Source organism: Mustela nigripes, unplaced genomic scaffold (assembly GCF_022355385.1).
Source record: "Mustela nigripes isolate SB6536 unplaced genomic scaffold, MUSNIG.SB6536 HiC_scaffold_76, whole genome shotgun sequence".
Classification (NCBI taxonomy): Eukaryota; Metazoa; Chordata; class Mammalia; order Carnivora; family Mustelidae; genus Mustela; species Mustela nigripes.
The window spans coordinates 618167-630498 of record NW_026739491.1 but is presented as its reverse complement, the minus strand read 5'-3'; positions in this window follow the sequence as shown (position 1 = coordinate 630498).

The window sequence follows — 12332 nt, the reverse complement described above, 5'->3', positions numbered from 1 at the left end:
TGGAGTCATGTTGGCAGAAGGGGTTGAGAGCAGCGTGCGAAATTAGCTAACGGATGTGTGCTCACGCTCGGCCTCTCGGTCCCCACACTGCCTCAGGCTGCCTGTCCCCTGTCAGCCATCCCTGGAGCGGCACCCTACCTTCCCAGAATCCCCCACAGTGGGTGGGGACCCCATGTTCTACCAGGCGAAGGCAGAGAGGGCCTGCTCTTGGACTTCATCCCTAGGGAATCCGAAATCTCAGCCCCTCCCTCTCACCAGCCTCTAGAAGGGCTGGTGGGTGCCTCTCCTCTGGGTCACTTGCTCTGTCCCGGATGTGGGGGGCAGGATGCCGTCCAGAAGCCGTGTCCCTCCCTGCAAGAAGGTGCTTCCTTCTGGGGAGGAACTCCACACCTGCCTGACTGGAGACGAGCAGCTCGAGTTTTGGTACCAGATTCAGCTGTCACCTAAGCTTGTGGTACCCAGTCCCTGTCCTCTGGGGCCACCCTTTAGAGCCCAAGATGCCCCTCCAGTGAGCAGCCCCTGGGGACAAGTGCTCGCCTTTCCTACCTTCTACCTTGATCCTGTCCGGGTGGAGGGTTAAGTCCAGCAGAGTTGGGGGCCTGTACACAGGACAGCCTCTTGGCTTGGGTGGAGGGTGAGATCCTTTCCCCTTGAGCTGCTCGAGACTTAAAAGGAAAAATGGTCCCCACCTCTGCCTTGTGCTCCCATCTGCCGTGGAAACAGGCCTGGGGAAGGATCTGGTTTTGGCCTCCCTTGTTAAGAGTCAGACCTCTTTGTGAACCATAGCTCTAACACTGATCTTCTAGAAGCAATCTTGGACGTGAAGTTAAATGTTGGTTTTAAATGATCCATATAGCTGAGGATATTGGAATGACTCTTAGGGAGTCTTTTCCAGTTCTGAGGTTCACTGAAATAATTCAGGCTCCCCAAATCTAGGGAGGGAAAGGGAGAATCATTCCCTGGGAATCATTCCCTGTCTTTCCCTTAAGGGCTCCGGTAGCTGGCAAGGACAAGGGAGGAACCCTCGTCATACCATGTTCTCACCCAGGAGGGGATCCACACAGAGGGATGGAGAACTGAGAGATCCCCAGAGGAGGAGGGGAGGGGGCTCTAGGCAGAGTCTTCTGGAAGGGACCCCTGGTGCTCAAGCCTTCTATCTGACTGCTTTCTGACTGGGCTAGACCAAAGTCAGACAAATTTCAACAAAAAGCTCAAGAAGAAAAAGCCTCTAATAGAGGGAAGCCCTGTGGTTCTGGCTGCCCTTCCCACCCACACAGCCAAGTATTTATGATTAAAATGTCCGTGTGAAATGTGCCTGTTCACCTCCCCACAGGTAGCTCCCTGCCCCAGGCCCCCAGGGCCGGCCCAACGCTCCGAGAATCATAGGACCTGGAGCTGGGAGGGACATAAAGACCCTCTACTTAGTGTGGTCCCTTCCCAACGGCGAGGAGAAGGTCGTGGCCGCGGTGGGGGAGGGCCAAGGGGGGGTGACAGGGTGACTGGGTGAGCAGGGCACACGCGTGGCCTTAGCCCGCAGCGGGTGGCGTGGCCTCCTGCAGCCTCTCCACTCCCTGCTGGCCGTCCTCCCTCTCCTCAGCCTTCCCTCTGCTGCCTTCCCAGTGGGCGGCGAGGCCCAGACCTCCCAGAGCAGGAGGCGGCCCTGCGGCGGCCCCCGCGAGCTTGGGGGGAACCCTCGGGGGCTGGCTGGCTGGCTTCCTCAGGCGTGAGGGCTCAGGCAGGCGGGCACAGAGGAGCGCCAGCCGGCTCTGGGGGCCACCGCGAAGCACATAAGCTGCAGGGGTGAGGCTTCCCTTTGGCTCCGGGCCTCAGGTCTCACAGAGCCAGAGATGCGAACCCGAGGCGGCCTCCTCGATGCTGAGGGGACGTCCGGGCCCCCCTGGGAACAGGCCCAGGCAGCCGGGGCTTGACATGAAGGTGCTGCTACCGCCCTCAGCGGCCCTCTTGGCTCCCGGAAGGTGCGAGAGAAGCGGGCTCTGGGGGCACACGACGAGGCTTGTGCCCGCATCCTAGATGGCACTGGCGGGACACGGACTTCGTAACCTTTCTTGAATCCTTTCAACTATACTTGATTCTCGGTTCTGGCTACCGCGCCTCCAGCTCGGGCAAGCAAGGTGGCAGGGTGGGTTCAAAGACTCTGCAGGGGGAGGGGGTACAGCCGTCCCGAGGTGGGTCCCCAGAGGCAATGGCCACATGGGGCCCCGCTCCAGGGCCCCCCGCCCGCCCTGTTTTCGGTGGGGTAGCCAAGAGGAGCTTGTCCATGAAAGCTACCGTGTGTCTCGCTCAGGCAGCCATTCTCTCTCGGGGCCGGGTTGGGGGACACTGTCAAGTAGGACACTCCGGGACCTCTGGTCTGCTTGATGGCCCTGTCAGGGCCAAAGGCAAACAAGACTAGCTGGGGGATGATGGTTGCCAGGCTGGCCCCCAGGATAAGCATCAAGAGAAAAATGAGAAGACCACGAGAGCCCTACTTCCAAAGTCACAACAACCCCGCTCCCCTTCGTCGAGGCTGCCGCAGGGAGGAACAGTCTTCTGGCCAGGCGAGCATGACCTAGCCCCACCCTCCCCTCCTCCCCTTCACTCACACACATAGAGCTAGGCCTTTATACTACTGATTTTGAGGGACAGTGTTCAATGCCTGATGATCTGTTTGGATGTGCAGTGGTGGCAAAGAGAGCTGAGCGCTCCAAGGAACGGGAACCTCGGCCAACACTGACTGTTCTCATTGTAAGATATTTTAACCCTGTATAAACGCAACTTTTCCTTTAGCTTAATGGCCTGGGGTGGAATATTAAAAAATATATATATTAAAGATACATTAAAAATTCAGAAAAAAAATGTTTAAAAAAAAATGAGGTCAGTTCCATAAAGTTTTACTGCCTTATAGCACCATGTAACGACATTATAGCAAACTATTAAAAGAATCATTTCTTGCCTTTTAAAGTAAGTTATTGCACTTACATCTTCTTGGGGGAGGGGAGGAATATTGACGAGAAGGGGACTAGGGCCTAGGCTTGGGGCCGAAAGGCTCGGGTGGCAAGCGCTGGGCGTTCTGGTGCACCCTTCGCTGGGCACAGCCCACACTGTGTGTTCGGTCGGTGTTTGCAATAAACTCCTCCTTCCTCCTCTCAACTGGGACCTGTCTGTTTTGTTCCTGACTTGTGACAGATGAAATGTGATCAGAGGGGCCTCTGAAATCTCACATTAATTGAAGTCGGCAAAAAATACTAACAGTGCCCTTTTGAACTGCTGACACAGTACAGAATGGATTACCAGGGCTAGATTAACAACAGGTGGCCAGGACTCCTGCACAGAGAGGGGGCGCTTGGCCTGCAAGGGTCGGGGACAGCCCCCCTTCGTCTCAGTGGACCTGCCTGCACACCAAGGCAAGCTGGGGGGGGAGGACGTTGGGTGGGGGGCGGGGACCCGAGTCTGCTTCTCAGGCAGCAGAAAGGGCCAACCCCCCACCCCGTGCCACTCAAAGTCGTGGCTTGGGTGTGCGGAGCACTGCCCATGCGCCGGGGTCCTCACAGCGGCCCAGCCCGGCCCCTTGGTTCCTGAGCACCGCTCTGTATGTCCAGGGGCCATTCTGAAAGCAGAGAGAGCTGGGATGTGGTGGTCCAGGACTGGGGAGACTGGCTGCTTGGCCCAGAGCACAGGACAGGCCTCCAGGAGAGGCAGGTCCCCCTCCTGGCTCTACTCCTTAGTGGCTGAGGGAACTTGCAGGAGATGTAGGCAGATGGTTTTTTTTTTTTTTTTTTTTAAAGCAAAGCTCTAGAAGCACATTATGAAACACGGAGGACCCAGGTTCTGCTGAAGAATAAGGGCTTCCCTGCTTTCCGACATGAAGGTGACTCACAGAAGAGGCTGTTGGCCTCTGAGGGACGACGGTGTGGAGAGGGGGGGTCAGCTCTAACGTCGGAGCGGGCAACAAGCCTGTCCCTGACCAGTTCACCAGCGTCGGGGAGGACTCCGTGGGCCGACTCTGTACGCCGGCGCGGCACAGTGGCAACAAGGACAACAATCATCTCGCAGAGAGAGTCCTCCCCACCCGGGCACCAGCCTCGCGGCTACCGTGAAGGCCCTTCCCACCCTCTCTTCTCGGCTTTTTAAGTGTGGCTTTCTTGGAGCCATAGCTCGGATTTGCTACCGGGGGTGAGTGCGGTCCGCGTAGACCCAACTGAGTTTTAGGTTGGCCTGGGGTGGGCATTTGATTTTAAGGAAGACACTTAAAGAAGACACCGGTCGCCTCTTCGGGCTCGCGGTCAGGGTGGCGTCCCCAGTCGCTGTCGAGTCGCCAGGCAGGAACTGAAGCAGAGAGGGAAACACTATGTGCACGCGGTGCTGTCCGCCCTGTGGCCCGAGCACCCCAGCCTCCCAGGGTCCAGGTGAGGGCTAGGCCTAAGCGTGGGTGGCTGGGCAGGGGCCCTGTCCCTGACCTCCCTCAAACAGGACTGTGGCTCAGCCCTCCTGGACCACTCACTGTCCCCAGACCCTCTGCGGCCTTTCACTTGGCCACATGCCTGGACGTGCCATCTGTTTAGAGCGCCTGCACCCGCCACAGGCACCAGGAGATCTCCTGTTAGTTCCCTAAGGCTTCCCCCAAACGGCAACACTCCCCGGAAGCTCTTCCCTAAGTCCAGGCCCCCACCCCTCCCTGCACCCAAGGTCAGCCGTCGGCCCCTCTGTGCCCCTGCAGAGCTGTTTCTAACACTGCCTCAGCACATAATTCGTACGTGTTGTCTGTGTACCTGGCTGACTGCCCACGTGCCCAAAAGGCTCCGAGGAGAGACAGGCTGGTTCTATTCACATCTGGATGTCTTGGGAAAGACTCTCTGGTTCATGAGGGGAAGGGGAAGGTCAGAGAAAGGATTCAGGTAGAGAGAGCTGGACACTGGCTCAGGTCACAAGGGATCAGCCTGGCGATCTCTTGAGAGAAGAGAGAGAACGCAAGAGCCTCCACCAGGCCGTGGGCCTTGTCCACCCTGTTCCTCAAGGGCTCAAGGGCACTCGAGACCCGCCAAAGCCAGGACAGGAAGCCCGGCCTCTTTGTTTAGTGCTCCCGGAGTTGAGGCAGCACAGGATGCTCCCCAGGATGGCCGAAACCCAGGGTGCTCCTCTCAGACCTCTTCTGCTGAGGCTGGTGCTCAAACCCCACCTTCTCCAAGTCATCCCTAGACAGTCCTCACGCCCCTGGGCCCTCCACATGGCCACCTGCCTCGGGGCGGTCTGCACACAGCCCCCCTGCCAATCCGGGAGCAACTCGTCCTGCCTTCAGTCCCTCACCAGCCCCACTGCTCCAGGTCTTGCTACAGGAAACAGGGCTGCCCTCAGGGCGCTGGGAACTGGGCCCTCCGGGCCTGTTGATCAGCAGAAACAACCGCCGCCCCCCCCCCCGCCCCCACATGTAGCTGCCTGGGAGTGGCCTTCCCCTCCATGGGCTCAGCTGCTCAGGAACAATAGGGCCTGCACAAGCAGTCCGCTCCCCAAAACAGGGCCACTGCAGACTCTCTCCTCGCTCAGAAGTGAGAAGACGCATGCCAGCGCCAGAGACAATGGGGTGTGAGAGTTGACATTTTCCCAGGAATTCTGTGATTCCAAACAGATTCTTTTCCCCAATTCTACACAGACCAACAGGCTTGAGGAAGGCAAACTTCCGAAAAGGGGTTTCAGCTTATGACCATGTGCGCGCCATGTGTTAAGGTGTTGCCTTAAGTCATCGGGAGCAAACCCGCTGTGGGGACTGCACGAGGCGCGGGTCAGGGCCCACGCACAGCCGCACGGAGGCTGTTTCTGCCCCCTGCCAGCGCCTCGGGGGCGTCCCCAGCCCCCTCCCCGCCCCTTCTCCATCCTCTACCTACAGTGGAGCTCTGTGATGTCCAGGCCCCATGAGAAAGTCAGGAGCTCCTTCACGTCAGAAAGTGTGACGTGAAGGCCCAGCGCTAGCTAGTGGCCCGGATCTTCTCTAGGAGGCAGGTGTGGATGGCTGCTGAGATCGGGCCACCTGTTAGCTCGGTCCCTGCAAGCCATCTCCGACTTTCCATTGCTTCTTCTGTAAAATGGGGACAGCCAGCTCTCTCCTGCTTCTCTCACCAGGCGGTTACGACGTCCAAAAGCAGGACAGCATTTGAAACGAGTCTGGAGCTCGCTGACCAGGCAGGAGGAATCATGCACTCCAGTGTCCGAGAAGGCGCCACACTAGGAAGCCCTGAGGACCCCTGGTCTTGTACTTCTGGGACTGAAAAGGGGGTGCCGGCCAGCGATCTGGTGGGAGCAGCGTAGGCGTGTGCTCGGGCTACCAGGACAAGACACCCACACACGGAGCGGCGTAAATGATGGTTATTTTCTCACGGTTCTGGAGGCAAGAAGCCCACGGATCAAGGTATTGGCAGATTCGGTTTCCAGGGAGGCTTCGCTTCCTGGCTCAAAGCCGGTCACTTTGTCCCTGTGTGCTCCCACGGCTTTGTCTCTGTGCTCCTGCAGGAGTTCTGGTGTCTCCTCCTTTTCTTAGGAAGCCCCCCACCCCACCACACACCCTCACTTAGCCTTTATTACTTCCTTATAGGCCCCATGTCCCGACCCAGTCACACTGGGGGAATTAGGGCTTCTGTCCATGGGCTTTGCAGGGGGGACACAGTTCAGCCTAAAACAAGCAATGTGGCCGGCGTGTGACATAGGAGGGGACTCGCAGAAGCAGATGTGCAATGCTCTTCCCCGTTCTCATGTCCCAGAGGCTCTCAGCAGGTCCTAGCAAGCTCCCAAACAGGTCTGGCGACATCTGGACTCCGTGCCATCATTTCCTTCCTAGGCCACCATAAAGTGGTCTGTGCCATTCCTAGTCCCTCCTGCCTGCCCCATCTCATCGCCAACGCTGACACCAGAGCGGCTACCAATGACCATCTCTGATCACATCCCAACGTGCATCTGGGAAGCCTCTGCACGGCCTACACAGACAGTTCAGCTCTTTCCTTTAGACCTAAACTCCTGTCCGGCCTCATCTTTTCTAACACCCCAGCCTGGACTCAGAGTTCCTGCAAATCCAAGACTTCACCCTTTGCCATCTTTCTAAAAATAATTTCATGTGATCATGCTGTGTACTCTTTAATCCCCATCCACTATCTCCGCCACCCCAGGCCCCTCCAGGAACCATCAGTGTGTTCTCTACAGTTAAGAGTCTGTTTCTTGGTTTGCCTCTCTTCCCCTTCCCTTTTGCTCATTTGTTTCTTAAATCCCACCTTTGCGTGAAATCATATAGTATTTGTCTTTCTCTGACTTATTTCGCTAGCATTATACTTTCTTAGCTTCATCCATTTGTTGCAAATGGCAAGACTTCACTCATTTTTATGGCTGAGGGATATCCCATTATGTATAAATACCACCTCTTCTTTGTCCATTCCTCAGTCAGCGGACACTTGGGTTGCTTCCGTAGTTTGGTTACTGTAGATAATGCTGCAATAAACATAGGGCTGCATGTATCTCTTTGAAACAGCGTTCGTATTTTGGGGGTAAATACCTAGTCGTGCCATTCCTCGACCATAGGGCAGTTTTATTTTTAATTTCTTGAGGAACCTCCATACTGTTTTCCATAGTGGCTGCACCAGTTTGCATTCCCACCAACAGTGCAAGAGCGTTCCTTTTTCTCCACATCTTCGTCAACACTTGTTTCTTAGGTCGTTGATTTTAGCCATTCTGACAGGTGTGAGACAGTATCTTATCGCAGTTTTGATTTCCCTGATGATGAGTGACACTGAGCATCTTTTCATGGGTCTGTTGTCCATCTGGATGTCTTCCTTGGAGAAATGTCTGTTCGTGTCTTCTGCACATTGTTTAATTGGGTTATTTGTATTTTGGGTGGTGAGTTTGATAAGTTCTAGTATCTTAGATACTAGCCCTTTATCTGATACATCATTTGCAAATATCTTCTCCCAATCGATAGTGCCTTTTGGTTTTGTTGATTGTTTCCTTTGCTGTGCAGAAGCTTTTTATCTTGATGTGTTCCCAATAGGCTTTTTTTTTTTTTTTTTTGCTTTTATTTCCCTTAGCTCAGGTGACTTTATCTAGAAAACTGTTGCTATGACCAATGTCAGAGAGATTACTGCCTGTACTCTCTTCTAGGATTTTTATGGTTTCAGGTCTCACATTTAGGTCTTCAATCCATCTGGAGTTTATTTTTGTGTATGGTATAAGAAATCAGCCCAGTTTCATTCTCTAGCACATGGCTGTCCAGTTTTTCCAACATCATTTTTGAAGAGACTAGACTGTCTTTTTCCTCTTGTATATTCTTTCTTCCCTTGTCAAAGATTAATTGACCATATGATTGTGGATTTATTTCAGGGTTTTCTATTCTGTTCCATTGATCTATGAGTTTATCTTTGTGCCAGTACTATACTGTTTTGATTACTACAGTTTTTTCAAGATTGCTTTGGGGGCACCTGGATGGCTCTGTGGGTTAAGTGTCTGCCTTTGGCTCAGGTCATGAACTCAGGGTCTGGGGATTGAGCTCCATGTTAGGCTCCCTGCTCAGTGGGGAGTCTGTTTCTCCCTCTCCCTATGCCCCTCCCCCTCACTAATGCTCTTGAGCACACACACTCTCTCTCTCAAATAAAATCTTAATTTTTTTTATTAAAAGATTTTATTTATTTATTTGACAGAGAGAGAGCACAAGCAGGCAGAACAGCAGGCAGGGGGAGAGGGAGAAGCAGGCTCTCTGAGGAGGAGAGAGCCCGACGTGGGACTCAATCCCAGGAATCCGGGATCATGACCTGAGCCAAAGGCAGATGCCCAACCGACTGAGCCACCCAGGCACCCTCAAATAAAATCTTAAAAAAAAAAATATTGCTTTGGATATTGAGGTCTTTTTTGGTTCCATACAAATTTTAGGATTATTTGTTCCAGTTCTATGAAAGGTGCTATTGGTATTTTGATAGGGATTGCATTAAATCTGTAGATTGTTTTGGGTAGTATGGACATGTCAACGATATTAATTCTCTCAATCCATGAGCACACAATATCAGTCCATTTTTTCTATCTTCTTCAATTCCTTTCACTAATGTCTTGTAGTTTTCAATATGTGGATCTCTCACTTTCTTGGATCAATTAATTCCTAGGTATTTTATTGGTTTTGGTGCAATTATAAATGGGACCATATTCTTAATTCCATCTTCTGCTGTTTCATTATTAGTGTGCCGGTATGCAACAGGTTTCTGTACATCGATTTTGTATCCTGCAATTTTACTGAACTTACTTATCAGTTCTAGTAGTCTTCAGGCAGAGTCTTTACGGTATTCTATATATGGTGTCATGTCATCTGCAAATAGTGAAAGTTTTATTCCTTCCTTCCCAATTTGGATGCCTTTATTTCTTTATGCTGTCTGAGTGCTGTGCCTAGCACTTGCAGTACTATGTTGAATAAAAAGGGTGAGATTGGACAACCTTGTGTTGTTCCTGACCTTAGGGGAAAAGCTCTCAGTTTTTCCACCATTGAGTGTGATGTTGGCTATGGGTTTTTCATCTAAGGCTTTTATGATGTTGAGATATGTTCCCTCGACACCTGCTTTGCAGAGGGCTTTTACCATGAATGGATGTTGTACTTTGTGAAATGCTTTTTCTGAATCTATTGAAATGATTGTATGGTTTTTATCCTCTTCTGACATATCACATTAATTGCAAACACTGATCCCCTACCTTGCATCCTGGGAATAAGTTCTACTTGATCATGATGTATGTTTTTTTTATACATGGTGTTGGATTCAGTTCACTAATACTTTGTTGAAGATTTTTGTATCACACTTCCATCTCCTTGTTTTCTCACTCTCCTCAGGCCAAAGTGCCTGCCCCAACCTCTCCACACTCCCCTGTCCACCCAGTGCCCATCTCCACCTATTAATTCTTCAGAACCACCTCAAATGCCACCTCCTTCCCCAAGTCAGAAGTGATCACACTGTTCCTTCCATGGCGGGGAATGTGCCCCACCCACCCTTAATTATGCACGTATATGATATGTATTTAGTAATTCCATTATAAGCTTCTTGAAGGTGGAAATGGTATATTCTTCACCTGTTGGTCTGTAGCACCTGGAAAAGCATCATAGCAAGCTTCTGATGTTAGCTGGATGGCTGGCAAGTCGGCATTCCACAGCAAGAACATACCAGAAAACACTAAATTAAAGCAATGGAACTGGAGGCTGCTTAGATCCTGAGGCCCTAAGAAAATGTCCAAGACGAGAAAGGGATCCCAGTCCACGACAAAACCAAGGAGTTGTACAAGGTGACAGTATTTCATCACCACTTAAAAAATTATCTTTTTTTTAAACAAAAATTTTTTTAGATGTTATTTATCTATTTGACAGATATCACAAGTAGGCAAAGAGGCAGGCAAAGAGAGAGGAGGAAGGAGGCTCCCCACAGAGCAGAGAGCCCAATGTGGGGCTTGATCTCGGGACCCTGGGATCACAACCTGAGCCGAAGGCAGAAGCTCTAACCCACTGAGCCACCCAGGTACCCCAAAAATAATCTTTATTAAGGTATAATTTACATAATAAATTTTAAGTGTAGATTCAGATGAGTTTGAACGAATATATGTACACACACGTAACCATCACCATATTCCCCTGATACCAAAAAGTTTCCCTGTGACTCATCCCAGTAAATCCCCAGCTTTAGGCAACCACTGTTCTACTCTATCTCTCTAGATGAGTTTTACCTGTTGTAAAGCTTCATCAAAGTTATGTGTATGTGTGTATGTATATCTGTGTGTGTATATGTATGTGTATATGTGTGTGTGTGTGAATACATACTGTATGTATGTACAGTATATACTCATTTGTGTCTGGCTGTTGTTCACCTATTTTGGAAAATCGTCCATGTTGTGTGTCTCAATAGTTTGTTATTTTTATTGTTTATTAGCTATCCATTGTATGGATATACCACAAGTTGTCTATCCACTTATCTTTTGAACCTTGGAGTTGTTTCCAGTTTTCAGCTATTCTGAACAAAGCTGCTATGGACATCTGTGTGCATGTCTTTGTGTTTTCTATGTTTCTTTAAAACATACATTATGGAGCGCATGGGTAGCTCAGTTGTTAAGCGTCTGCCTTTGGCTCAGGTCATGATCCCAGGGTCCTGGGATCGAGCCCCACAAGCAGCTCTCTGCTCAACAGGAAGCCTGGTTCTCCCTATTCCACTCCCCCTGCTTGTGTTCCCTCTCTTGCTGTGTCTCTGTCAAATAAATAAATAAAACCTTTCAAAAATTAAAAAAATAAAAAACATACATAATGTAAATTATATCTTTTTATTTCTCTCCTAATTTTTGAAAAAGTTTATGTAAGATTGGTATTATTTCTTTCTTAATTGATAAAATTTGCCAGTAAAACTAAGTGGGTTTTTCTTTGAGGTAAGTTCTAAATTGTGGGTTTGATTGCTTTAACAGATACAAGATTATTCAGATTTTCTATTTCTTCTTGAGGCAGTTTTATCCCTTTGTGTCTTTCATGGATTGTGTCCATTTCACCCACATGGCAGAATTTATCAGTTTAAAGTTTTTCATATGTATTCTCCTTTTAATATTTTTAGAATCTGTCCTCATTTTGATTCCTGATACTGGTAATTTATAACTTCTTTTTTTCTTTGAACACACTTCCTTACTGATTTTTTTTTTCAAAGAACCAGTTTTTCTTTTAATTTTTTAATCATTTTTTAAAAATTTATTTCTCTCCATTCTTAGTCCATTTTCCATTTATTTCCACTCTTCCTTCTTTCTTCTACTTTGGACTTAATTTTTTCTTCTTTTTCAAGTTCCTTAAGGGTATTTTCTGGTCTAGATAATTAATTTTAGTTCTTTTTTATTTTACTTTAAAAAAAAGATTTTATTTATTTATTTGACAGAGAGATCAAAAGTAGGCAGAGAGGCAGGCGAGGGGGAGGGGGGCACGAAGGGAGCAGGCTCCCTGCTGAGCAGAGAGCCCAATGTAGGGGTCTATCACAAGACCCTGAGCTGAAGGCAGAGGCTTAATACACTGAAGCATCCAGGCACCCCTAATTTCCATCTTTTAAAAAAAGATTTTATTTACTTATTTGAGAGAGACAGAGATAGCAAGAGAGAGCATAAGTGTTGGGGGGTGGATAAGCAAGCTCCCTCCTGGGAGCCTGGGATCAAAACCTGAGCTGAAGGCAGACACTTAACTGATTGAGCCACCCAGACACCCCTATTTTTACTTTCTTTAAAGTTTTATTTATTTAAGTCACCTCTACACCCAGCGTGGGGCTTGAACTCACCACCCCAAGATCAAGAGTCACAAGCTCTTCCAACTGAACCGG